A 12,727-nucleotide genomic window follows, 5' to 3' on the forward strand; every position below is an offset into this window, starting at 1 on the left:
GCATGCCTCTTTTCTGTGGATCCAAAGATGGTGTCCACCACATTCAGAGATACTATAGGCACTATGTTTAGACATCTCAAACCTCACGTGCACTGGCCAGACAGACAATGCTTGCAAGCCACCATGCCACATCAGTTTTGTTGAGGCTTTTGGCAATTATGAGACTGCTTTGAAATTTGCATTGAAAGAGCATCAAATCTCAAAGCTAGAGATATTTTCCCACTACAAACACCATCACGCCCTGAAGTATCTCATTGGCATTACACCATGTGAAAAGCCAGCTGGATGCAACTGATGTGGAGGAAACACACCTGAGATCTCACCTCAGGGTTTATGTGGAGAGGATGTGTACGCACAATGTACTGAATGTTATTGTTCCAATCAGCATGCCACTCCCATGTACAGCTGAGGACATGACTGTCCTGGACAAGATTGTGACTGCATGCTGTGCTTTGACTAATATGTGCCCCAGCATTGTCATCAAACATAGGGGAAGTCGTGGCCTAATGGTTAGAGAGTCGGACTCCCAATCGAAAGGTTGTGAGTTCGAGTCCTGGGCCGGCAGGAATTGTGGGTGGGGGGAGTGCATGTACAGTTCTCTCTCCACCCTCAATACCACGACTTAGGTGCCCTTGAGCAAGGCATCGAACCCCCAACTGCTCCCCGGGCGCCGCAGCATAAATGGCTGCCCACTGCTCCGGGTGTGTGCTCACAGTGTGTGTGTGTGTGTTCACTGCTCTGTGTGTGTGCATTTTCGGATGGGTTAAATGCAGAGCACAAATTCTGAGTATGGGACACCATACTTGGCTGAATGTCACTTCACTTTTTTAAACCATAAACTAAGAAATGAATGCTGTAAAATTGATTGCTCTCAAGGAATTTCATCCAACATAATGGGGGTAAGTGATTAATGACAATATTTTCATTTTGGGGTGGAGTACCCCTTTAACAGACAAATACTGTACCTTGAAATAGTTTACACTGAAAAGTCCATTCAGTGCCCAGCATTACTTGTTTATTAAATCATCAGTTTTTAAACTTATCTGGTGGTATGTACCAAGTGAACCACAACAGAAATATATACACACACACACATACATATATATATGTGTGTGTGTGTGTGTGTGTATGTATGGATGTATGTACTTCCAAACATAAGGTGTGTTGTGGTGTGACAACAAAAATTAATTAAAAGCGAGAAGTGGGCGGGGTTTTGGGGACATTTAGTCCCAGACACTTTGAGAAGGGTCTGAATACTCTGGAATCTAGTAGATTTCTTCATTTCTTAATAAGCTCACTCATTGGTTTCCGGTATGAGACCAATAACATTTGACGTGGAATTATCTCCTGCAGCATTTTACCTAATATGACCTGTGAATTGATGTAATAAATTCACCGTGCCTGTATAAAATCCGCTTAATAAAAATGGTGCATAACTGCAGGCTCTGCTGCAGCCACATAGCTATTAAAGTCCTCTGTATCCGGTGTAACATCGACGTGGCTCCGATCTGACGCGTTCTGCTCGTTTGTTGATTCCGCACTTCTTTTTGTTTTTCCGGGTGCGCTCCATCTTCACGCTCCGACCGAAAGTAGTGGCAGCAACCGCAATCTTCCTCCTGCTCCATCTACTCTCTCAAGTGCTCCAAAAACTGTTGTATAACGCGCCGTTTCTCACATCCCTTGTGCGTATCTGTTTTGTGTGTGTGTGTTTTTATATTTTTTTTTTAATTATAATTTAGACTCGACAGGATGTCTGTATTTCAGTAGATAAAGGTCCTGCTTCCATTGAGGTTTTCACTAGTCTAGCTGGGTCATTTATGTGTCACGCCCAATTAATAAAGTATCAGTCATTTAATTTGTGAAGTACACCTTCATATATTGTGTGTGACATAGATTTTTATTTTCATGTAATGCAAGGCTGTGTTACTGTGTTCTCGTATGTTCCAGTTGGCAATCAAGAATATTTTTACATTTTTTAATGCTGATTTTATGCATTGTAAAAATGTTGATAAGTAAACATGCTTTATGTTTACTTTAAATCATTTTCTCTTCTTCAGATCTGAGTAACTGTAAGAATGACTGACTCCAAGTATTTTACCACAAACAAAAAAAGGCAAGTAAAGAACCGAAATGAGCTTATTTAGGCTACAGGATGGTAATATGATTTATTTCATATAATTAGAATTCATGTAATTTATTTATTATTTATATGAAATTATCTAAAATCCCTGAATAATTTACTCACATTTTCTGAATGCTATTTTAGACCACATATGTTCAGTTCTGGTATTTCATTCTAAGATTATGAATGGCCTAAATTTGGGTCTGATTATAATAATAAAAAAAAATTATAATGAATCTAGAAAATAAATTTTCCTCATAAAGTACATTATTGTTTCTCCTCAATGCCCTGCCTTTCTGAAAAGGTCGATTTTTACAAAGCTCATTGTTTTGAAAAGCGAGGTATGCTCTGATTGGCCAGCTATCCAGTGTGTTGTGATTGGACGAATGCCTCAAGCGTGTTACGGAAATGTTGCACCCCTTACCTTACTGTGATGTCGTGTCCCATGACGAGACAAAAACAATAAAACCCATTACAAACGAGGCATTTGTTGCATCCAGTGGGAACATAATTATGGATTGTAATTACTTATACTGTCTTTTTATGCATTGTATTTGCATCACAACGCGTAAACAAAACCATGTCTGCATTTGTGATCGGAGAAATGACAAACAACAAGCACTACTCTACACTGCTCAAAACTCTGGTTTAAATCATCAGTGGCAAATCTTTTAAATATGTAAACGTACTTACAGACTGTGAGTCAGAGCAGCTGGCATCGTAGTCTACTCTCCCAGGACCAGGAAACAGTCCTCCATAAAATTCACTGCACATGAACTTACACATTTTTTCTTTTCGTGAACATTAGGGTGGCGTTATGCTAATCTTCCCACACAGTGATGTAGACGTGGGGGTGTGTTTAAATGAGGTGTTTTAGGAGGACGTGGACAAGTCTTAACTTTTATAACAAATATCTCTTTGGGTTTGAGACTTTAGTCTTTGCAACTTTAGGGATCTAATCATTTCACAAATAACTTGTAACTCCAAAGAGAAAGGAAAACTTGAAATCTCATCATATGACCCCTTTAACTAGACATCTGATTATTCAACTCTTATTTTGTATTTTCACTCGTTCATTCTATGTATGGAATCTATGTATCTCAGAGTGTCTTACGTCGACCTCACGATCACAAACTCTCCAGTTCGATCATTAGTCAGAGGTTATGACTGCTGTTTAATAGACCACCTTGTGCTTGTCATTCTTTAAATAGTGGTTCTGTTTAGCCCTCTACTGTCACATTGTAATAACATAGATAACAAGTTCACACAATAATCAGAGGCTATGGCTAACACTATGAAATATGGTAATACTTCAATACTGTTTTTTTATGCAGCCCCCTTTTGGAAATCTAAATAAATAACAACTTGAATAAAGCTGAGGCATGAAAGACACTGGGAAATGGCACACCATCTGCAAACTTCTCTTTAAACTCTTAGGATCCATGTCACCTTTTAGTCTTCTACCATTGTACAATGTACGCCCGTGAGACAATTCAAATGATACCAAACCTGACTGTGAATATCATTTGCTCTCATGTAGAACATTATATTGTGCTATTGAGCATCCTGAGTGAAATAATTGTGAGTGGAACTTGTATCAGCACTAGCCTCTGAAAACCTGAGATCAGATGAGCACTACTCATATTACCCGCTGTTTCAGGTGAAATCTTTGAGCTGAAGGCCGAGCTGAACAATGAGAAGAAGGAGAAGAGAAAAGAGGCAGTGAAGAAAGTCATTGCAGCCATGACAGTGGGCAAGGATGTCAGGTTCTTTGACTCGCTCATCACCATTACACAATCTAATATGCACTCTCACTTTCCTTATTGTATCAAAGATGATTTGACTATAAGGCTTATGCTAATACCTTTTCCCCTGCTGCTTTAGTTTCCTTGTTTCCAGACGTGGTAAACTGCATGCAGACTGATAACCTGGAGCTGAAGAAACTGGTTTACCTGTACCTTATGAACTATGCCAAAAGTCAACCTGACATGGCCATCATGGCTGTTAAAAGCTTCGTCAAGGTAAGAATTGCTGTTAAAGTTTGGTTCAAATTTGGACTTCAGTTTACTATACTTCCCCCAGGATGTCTGAAGTTGTTCTTTTCTTCTTCTTTTTTTTAGGACTGTGAGGATCCAAACCCTCTGATCCGAGCTCTGGCTGTGCGTACAATGGGCTGTATCAGTGTGGACAAGATTACCGAGTACCTTTGCGAGCCTCTGCGAAAGTGTCTGAAGGATGAAGACCCCTATGTGAGGAAGACCGCAGCAGTGTGTGTGTGGCCAAACTACATGACATCAACGCCCAGATGGTGGAGGACCAGGGCTTCCTAGATTCTCTCAGGCACATGATTTTCTCATAGGTTGTGGCTAATGCAGTTGCTGCTCTGTCTGAGATCAGTGAGTCTCATCCCAACAGCAACCTTCTGGACCTGAATCCTCAGAACATCAGTAAGCTCCTGACGGCCCTCAACGAATGCACTGAGTGGGGCCAGATCTTCATCCTGGACTGCCTCTCCAACTACAACCCCAAAGACGAGAGGCCCAGAGGTGAGGGGGGATAATAATCCTCGTAGTCACTGTGTTTCTTTGTCTCTACAGGTGCATGAAGATTATGGAGAGTGAATCAATTGTTTTTTTTATATATATATATTTATATATATTTTTATATATAATATACAAATATATATTTTATATTATTGTATCAGCAAGGGTACATTTATTTATATAGTACAGTTTTCATACCTAGTTAAAATGTAAAATAGTCACCATTTAGAAAAAAACAAAATCTAATTGTGATTTTTCTTATAAAGTTTGCAATAAAAAGTTTGTAGGGCTCCACAATTTGGCTCAACTTGTGATTATAGCAAATCAATATGGCTATAAAGTAATATGTATTATTATTATTATCATTATTATTATTATTCTAAAATAAAAAATACTAAATAAAAACAAAAATAATAAATTAGTAAAAGTAAAAATTTACTGCAAAATTAAGAAAAGTGTTCAAATATAATAATAATAATTTAATATATAAAACAATATTTTGCTGTACAGATGTAAACTAACAATACTAATATTTGTCTTGATTTCATTTTCAAACATTAACGCTTTTCAATGCCCAAGCTTAGTTAAGGACTGCAAAGACAAACAGATATTTCTAAACATTGTTTAGTTTAGATGTAAATGTGGCAACCAGCATCTAAAATTTTAGGAAAACTTTTTTTTTCTCCTGCTACTATGAATTTGCATTACAAAAAACCTGAAGTGGATTAAAGGCTTTAAAAAGCCAGTGTTGTCATCATTGACAGGCATGTTAGAACAACTGTCTAGCCAGTAAATGTCAACAAGCTGATTCTTGTACTTGTGATTGTCAAAGAAGATTAAATCCATAGACCAGGTATACAATAACATTACTGTTTTTTTTTTTAAATGAGTGCTACTTCAGAGCGAGCATATGTTACCATTAATTTACCTTTAATTTAATCCTCACAGGTTTATTTTAAAATGATATTTCATTAGAGCTCAGATTTTATTCACATGTTAATTATTTTCCTTTTCAGACTGAAATTAAGAGATAAACAGATTTGTTGGGATTTGTTTAGGTGTAGTACTTTTATTCTATTCATAGAATTAATATGTAATTTATATTGTAGCATGAATGATACAGATCTTAAAAAGTGCTTATGAGTAGCTGCTTAGATTATAACAGGAAACAGGAAATTCATGGAAAGACCAAACAGGAGAAATAGTTTTTAAAGACAGGGTAGGTAAAAAATGTATAAACTACTTTCTTCCAAATTTGTTTAAATTTTCTATATATATCAATGCATAATTAAAATGTAAGTACTCTGATAAAAAGAGTATAAAAATCGAGTGACTCTAGACCGTTTAATCTGTATTAAACACAGCTCATTATTTCCATTCGGGACGAAACATAGGATTGGCTTAGGCGACTGTCACTCTCTCGCAACCATGGCAACCACCCTTTTGCCACACATGACCTGCCCACTTGCGCGCGCACGTTTGATTTGAGGAATTCAAGAGGCACGGATCCTAGGAATACCAAAACAATGGCAGAGAAACAGCAAGCAAAATTCACAGTACCAGCCTCTGCAGTTAGTGAAGGCAAACCAGGCAAAAAAAGGAAGACCAAGTACAAGAAAAGGCAATGAACAAAAAGTCTTTGGATAAACAAAGAAATAAAACGCGAGTTAATATCGGCGTGGCTTTCCAGCGATGGCGAGAACTGAGGGAACTCAAGGGGCTGAAAAGTGACTCCTTGATGGCTTTATTTCTGCTGGACAGGTAAATCTTTCTTTTTGTATTTTGATCATACATATTTTTGTTTATTTTTTTCATGAAGCATGTGTCATTAGCACACGTAGCTGCGTAATATAGCTAACATAACATTACTTAGCGAGCCGTAGTAGAAGCTTTGGAAGGAGCCCAGAAGGGAGGGGGTGGAGTGAATGGAAATAATGAGCTGTCTTTAAAACAGTCGTGAGAGGTCTACAGTCACTCGGTTTTTATACTTTCTTTTTCAGAGTACTTACATTTTAATTATGTATTGATATATAAATAAAGTTTATACAAATTTGGTAAAAAAGTTTATTATACATTTTTTTACCTACCCTGCCTTTAATGCAGGGTTTGAATTAATCAGACCAAGGATTTTGAACAAAACTCATTGTTTCTTTCTCTGAATGTTTCCCCTGAGAGAAAATTATATTTTTGAGATATCCATATGTCAATATTGTCAGTTTGGCTGAAATCATGTGGTTAAATTAGCTATAACTAGTTATAAGAATTAAGTATATCGTTTTTTTTTTCTCAAAATATCAAATGAAAGTAACATTAAGACTAAATAAAATAGGATCCAGGACAGAACCTTGAGGTACTTCACACTTTATATTCCATTCAGTTGCATTTCATGCCAACTTTATTGAAACATTTTAAAATGATCCAAATCCAAGGTTGAAAATTTTAAATCCATTAGTAGCAGGATTAATAGGGGATTTTTCCTCCATGTTCAATCTAATGATAAACCGTCTTGGAAGGAGTTGCGTCAATACTATATATAAAAAACCTATTCAGTAACAAATGCGAGAGCATCTTTCTAAACCCCGTCTTTCTGTGTCTGTGAGCGTGTAACCCCACGTCTCTCTCATGCTAATTCGGCTGTGGTGCTATCAGCGGTGAAGGTACTGATGAAGTTTCTGGAGCTCCTGTCCAAAGACTCTGATTACTACAACACTCTTCTGAAGAAGCTCTCTCCTCCCGTCGTCACGCTGTTGTCTGGGGAACCTGAGGTTCAATATGTGGCCTTGAGAAACATCAACCTTATTGTGCAGAAACGGTTAGAATGCTGTCCTTAAATTTCAGTCTTTTTAGTTGTTTTCTGTGGCACTAGTTTAAGAGCTTGTGCTAATCACTCCGTGTCCTTAAACATTCTGTATTGTCACTAGATGGCAATATTGTCCAGCTGCCCGTTTGCTCTGCATTTCTAAATGTTTTGATCAAATGGTGATCTCTCTCTCTACCTGCAGGCCTGAGATTTTGAAGCAAGAGATCAAAGTGTTCTTTGTCAAGTACAATGACCCTATCTACGTCAAACTGGAGAAACTGGACATCATGATCCGCCTGGCCTCTCATGCCAACATTGCCCAGGTAGTACAAAAGTTGTTTGACTCTTAGCTTTAAAGTAGTGCTGTCAAACAATTAATCGCATCCAAAATAAAAGTTTTAGTTTACATAATGTGTGTGTGTACTGTGTACATTTATTATGTGTATATATAAATACACACAAACATGTATATATTTTTACACCTTTATACGTGTTTAAACACATATGTATATATATATGTGTGTTCATTATCATATTATATATAAATATAAATAGTTTATATATAAACAAAACATATTTTCTTAAATATTTACATGCCTATGTGTATTTTTACAGTATATATACTTAATAAATATACATAGTACACACAAATATATTTATGTAAGCAAAAACTTTTATTTTGGATGCAATTAATCATTTGACAGCACTACATTAAAGATGATGTGAACAGGATATTCAACAAGAAAGCATTGTATCACATGCTTATTATGATGGTGTTAAGTAAATAAAGCAAGTCTGGGCATGAATCTGTAGTCCTGTAGGTGCAGAAGAAATCAAACACATCATTTATCTTGTAGCCAGTGCTTTTCATTAGTTGGCAGAAGCAGGACTTTAAATGTTTTTTTTAAAAATGAGCTATTTCACTAAATCTAATTAAAGCTGCTTTAATAACATCATTATCTTTAATGATTTTCACTGTCATTTATGTATATACAGCGATCACAGTCTCTCTCTGATAGATCGTCTCTGTCCTAAATTTCCTGTGATTCTAGCAAAGAAATGTAGCTAGGACTTTGAAATCTAAATCTCAGATTACTGCTGCCAGTGTATCAACTGTTTATTTCAGATGAAAAATTAATTAATGTTGCATTGTTATGTAACATTCAGTTGAACATTTAATGTACAAATGGGCTGATATTTGAGGTGGTATTTTTTGTACGAGTATGCAAGACCTACATATGTACCCTTTTTTAAATTGCACATTGCATTGCAAAGATAACAAATTAAGCTTCGGTAAAGCTGCACTGTCGATTTCTCCTTCTAATTACATATTGCTCAGAATTGTGCCTAAAAGGAATATGGTCCCTTACACTTTCTCTTCAGTGATGGTTTTTCACTGTGTTTAGCAAAAAACACATGCTTTAGTAAGCCCATCAAACTCTGAGCTGCTGTTCTAATACATATTCTTTGCTGTTTTTTATTTACTCATATTAAGTCATTTAGCTGTTTCCCCCACAAACATGTCCATTTGTTCTGTAGGTACTGGCTGAACTGAAAGAGTATGCTACTGAAGTGGATGTGGACTTTGTTCGGAAAGCCGTTCGAGCCATCGGCCGTTGTGCCATCAAAGTGGAGGTGTGTTATTCAACCCTATATATATCTGTTTGTATGTCACCTCATTCCATAGAGGAATGTCAGAAAATCTCTTCTGTAAGCAACCTTATTTTTTTTTTTTTCATAGTGTGCCTTGGTTCAAGTGACTGAGTTTTCTCTTATATCTGTGTGTGCAGCAATCAGCTGAGCGCTGTGTTAGCACCCTACTGGACCTCATCCAGACTAAAGTCAATTATGTCGTGCAAGAGGCCATTGTGGTCATCAGGGACATCTTCCGCAAATACCCCAACAAGTCAGTCCATAGCTCTCATCTGAAATTTGTTTTGTAACCTTTTAGTACGGAATCAAATCATGCTTGTCATTTCACTGAGCTTGTCACAATTTTTCTGGGATTGCAATTTCTGTAAAGTATACATTCTGTGCTGCCTAAAACTTGCTATATTAGCATTATTAAGTAACCCAGTTTTTGGAGCAGCCTTTGTATGAGGAGCCCACCTGTGTTTGCAGCACACTTGGTTTTGAAACTGAGTATTAATTAGTTTGTAAAGAAAAATGTTTAAAAAGTCCATGTGAAATGAAAGATCATGTAACTAATTGGTGACTAAAACACCTCTCTGTTGTCTGTGCAGATATGAGAGCATAATTGCCACTCTGTGTGAAAACCTGGACTCTCTTGATGAGCCAGACGCTCGAGCTGCTATGATCTGGATCGTCGGCGAATATGCCGAGCGTATCGACAACGCTGATGAGCTCCTGGAGAGTTTCCTTGAGGGCTTCCATGATGAAAGCACTCAGGTTTGATATTGTAGTTTGGTTTGGTAAAGGGTTTTTTTGGGGTCTGTTATGGTTTTTGTTTTGTATAAAAGCAGGGATCTGACTCAGTGTCCAATGCATTGTTGCTTTCAGGTCCAGTTGACTCTGCTGACAGCCATAGTGAAGCTGTTCCTAAAGAAGCCCTCAGAGACTCAGGAGCTGGTTCAGCAAGTGCTCAGTCTGGCAACTCAGGTGAGACGGAGAGGCCTTTGTTTGGCCTTTAGTCACCCTACATATAAAAAATACAGTTAAGAAGTGCGTATGCACCGCATATCAGATTAAGATTTATATTTTTGAATATATTTGTAATAAAAGACAATTGCAAACTTACGCCGATTGCATACAACATTGTTTTTCTATCAGCATAATGGATTATAGTGTCAAATCTCAAAAGGAGCTCAGCGTCTGGCTGTCAGTGTTACGTTTCCTCTCTATTCACACTGTTATTTTTTTTCTTCATCTCCTCAGGACTCTGATAACCCTGACGTGCGTGATCGCGGCTACATATACTGGCGCCTGCTGTCCACTGACCCTGTGACCGCTAAAGAGGTTGTGCTGTCTGAGAAGCCTTTGATTTCAGAGGAAACCGATCTGATCGAGCCCACCCTGTTGGACGAGCTCATCTGCCACATCGGCGCACTGGCATCCATCTACCACAAACCTCCCCAATGCCTTCGTGGAAGGAAGCCACGGCATTCACCACAAACATCTGCCCATCCAGCATGGCAGGTACTGAGACGGCTAAACCTCTTGAACATTTCATTAGCTAAAAATGTCCATGTGAGATTCTCTGTTTTGCGAAAAAGGATGTCTGAATCACTCTCAGTCCCGTAATACAATGGGGGATTCATCGAAAGTAGTGCCAAACAGACCCAACGTTGTCCTCTCTCCACTAGAACAATGAAAATCCTTTGTTCTCTTAGTGTTTCCCATCTGAGTGAGTATTATCACTCTTTTGTAGTATCGACACCGGGGAGAGTCCAGTCAGTGCCGGCCCGGCTGCTTCTATCGATCAACCCCAAGTCATTCCATCTCAGGGTGACCTTCTAGGAGACCTGCTTAATCTGGACCTCTGTCCCCCCGTCAATGTGCCACAGGGGTCTTCCATGCAGATAGGCGCTGTGGATCTCCTCGGAGGTGGTCTGGACAGTTTGGTGCGTGTTCTTGTCTTATAATTGACCAGTTTTGTTTTTTTAAGCTCACTAGTTTCTCTGCGGCTTGAGTTCAGCCTGGATAGTGTGTTGACTGGTGCAGGGGTGGTTTAGAGGCTTTGGGCTACTCCACTAGGCATGAGATGATTGAAGCAGTATATTTCACATTTGAGCGATAACCACACTCGTTCCCATGGCCACCACGTCTCGCAAGCTTCTGCCTGATGACAGTGAACAGCGAAGTGAAGAATCGCAGGGTGAAACAGCAGCGAGGTCAGAGCTTCTTAACTGGAAAGGGAATATGATTGCATAAGCGCTCTGGCTTTCAATCAGACGCTCATCATTTATTGACAGTGCTGAATGCTGCTCAGTACTGCAGTCACCAAGATTTTCTCCTCCATTACTGCAGTCTCCAGACGTTTCCAAGCAAACTGTAAACTTCCGTCACCACAATGGATGGCCCGCCTTGCCATTCATTCGATTGGACAATACTCGAAAGTAGATTTTTTTTCAACCTCAGGTACTCTGAGAACTCCTACAAAAATGAGAAGTGCAGCAGGCGGCCGAAGAGTGAGGCGCATAAACAGCGCAAAACACTCACTGTCAACACTAACACATTGAAATTAAATGTGAAATTTTAAATTAGAAAAGCTAAATTGGTAACATTTTTACAGTGCAATGATGATACAGGTAATGATGGCTGTTGAGGTTAAAAAAAATAGACCGACACAATATTATTTTTGCTCACAGAGAATTTTAATTCAATGAATTGCGACATTTCAACCCCATTCGGTCTTTGTCAGGCTTTTTATTGAGAGCTTTAAAAATGAACCATCTTACCTTCGTTCAGCAAAATACCTTCTTTTTTGCTCCACTAAAGAGAATTGAACTGTCTGGAATGACATGAGGGTGAATCACTGATGACATAACTTTCATTTTTGGGTGATCTGTCCCTGCATATTAACTATTAATATATAAATATTGCGTGCATATGCCAGGATCTTCACATCCAGAAGCAATTTGTTCGTTTTTTTCCTGGAGTCACAAAATGCCTATTTTCTCCTCCTTGTGAATAATTGGATTTGTCAAGCAGGCATCTCCAGCATGGCACATATAAAGCATTTATATCTCCTCGGTGCAATCTTCTCCAAAAATGGAGTAATTGCCGTGTCAGAGATTTGCACGGGTGCCCTATACAAACCAGGATAGAGACACAATGCCACTTGCTGTGTGAAGATGCTGTTCTAGCTCAAGACATGTTAAACAGGACCGTAAGGAAAGGTTTTGAAATCCCGTCTCTAGGCTTGTGATATACTCATAATTGAGTTTCACTGCTCAGTTATACTCCTCCTCAACCAAATGACAAAATAAAAGTTGTGAGACTTGAGATGTGCTACAACCAGCAGTTAAATCAGTATTCAGAGATGGGAAAAGTTGATGCGCTGGTTCTTGTGCCCCAGGCAAGATACTACATGAAATAATAAAAGTTTAAGATGGGTCACAAAGATGGACTTATCTAGATTTATTCTCTTATGCATTCAGTTCCAAAAAGTTTGGGTTTGGTAAGATTATTTCTTTATTTTTTGTATGTTTTTCAAATACTCTTTTTATGCCCACAAGGCTGCATTTATTTGATCAAAAATAGAAGTAAAAACAGTAATATTTGAAACATTTTTACATAATT

The 12,727-nt window shown here is 38.2% G+C and overlaps 1 pseudogene; it reads left to right on the forward strand.

The window, feature by feature from the left end:
* The first annotated feature begins 3,786 nt into the window (after positions 1-3,786).
* The window catches only part of LOC132136464 (AP-2 complex subunit beta-like), a 29,467-nt pseudogene continuing 20,526 nt past the window's right edge, over positions 3,787-12,727 (forward strand).

The sequence above is a fragment of the Carassius carassius genome, chromosome 4, assembly GCF_963082965.1.
Source record: "Carassius carassius chromosome 4, fCarCar2.1, whole genome shotgun sequence".
In the NCBI taxonomy this organism is placed as follows: Eukaryota; Metazoa; Chordata; class Actinopteri; order Cypriniformes; family Cyprinidae; genus Carassius; species Carassius carassius.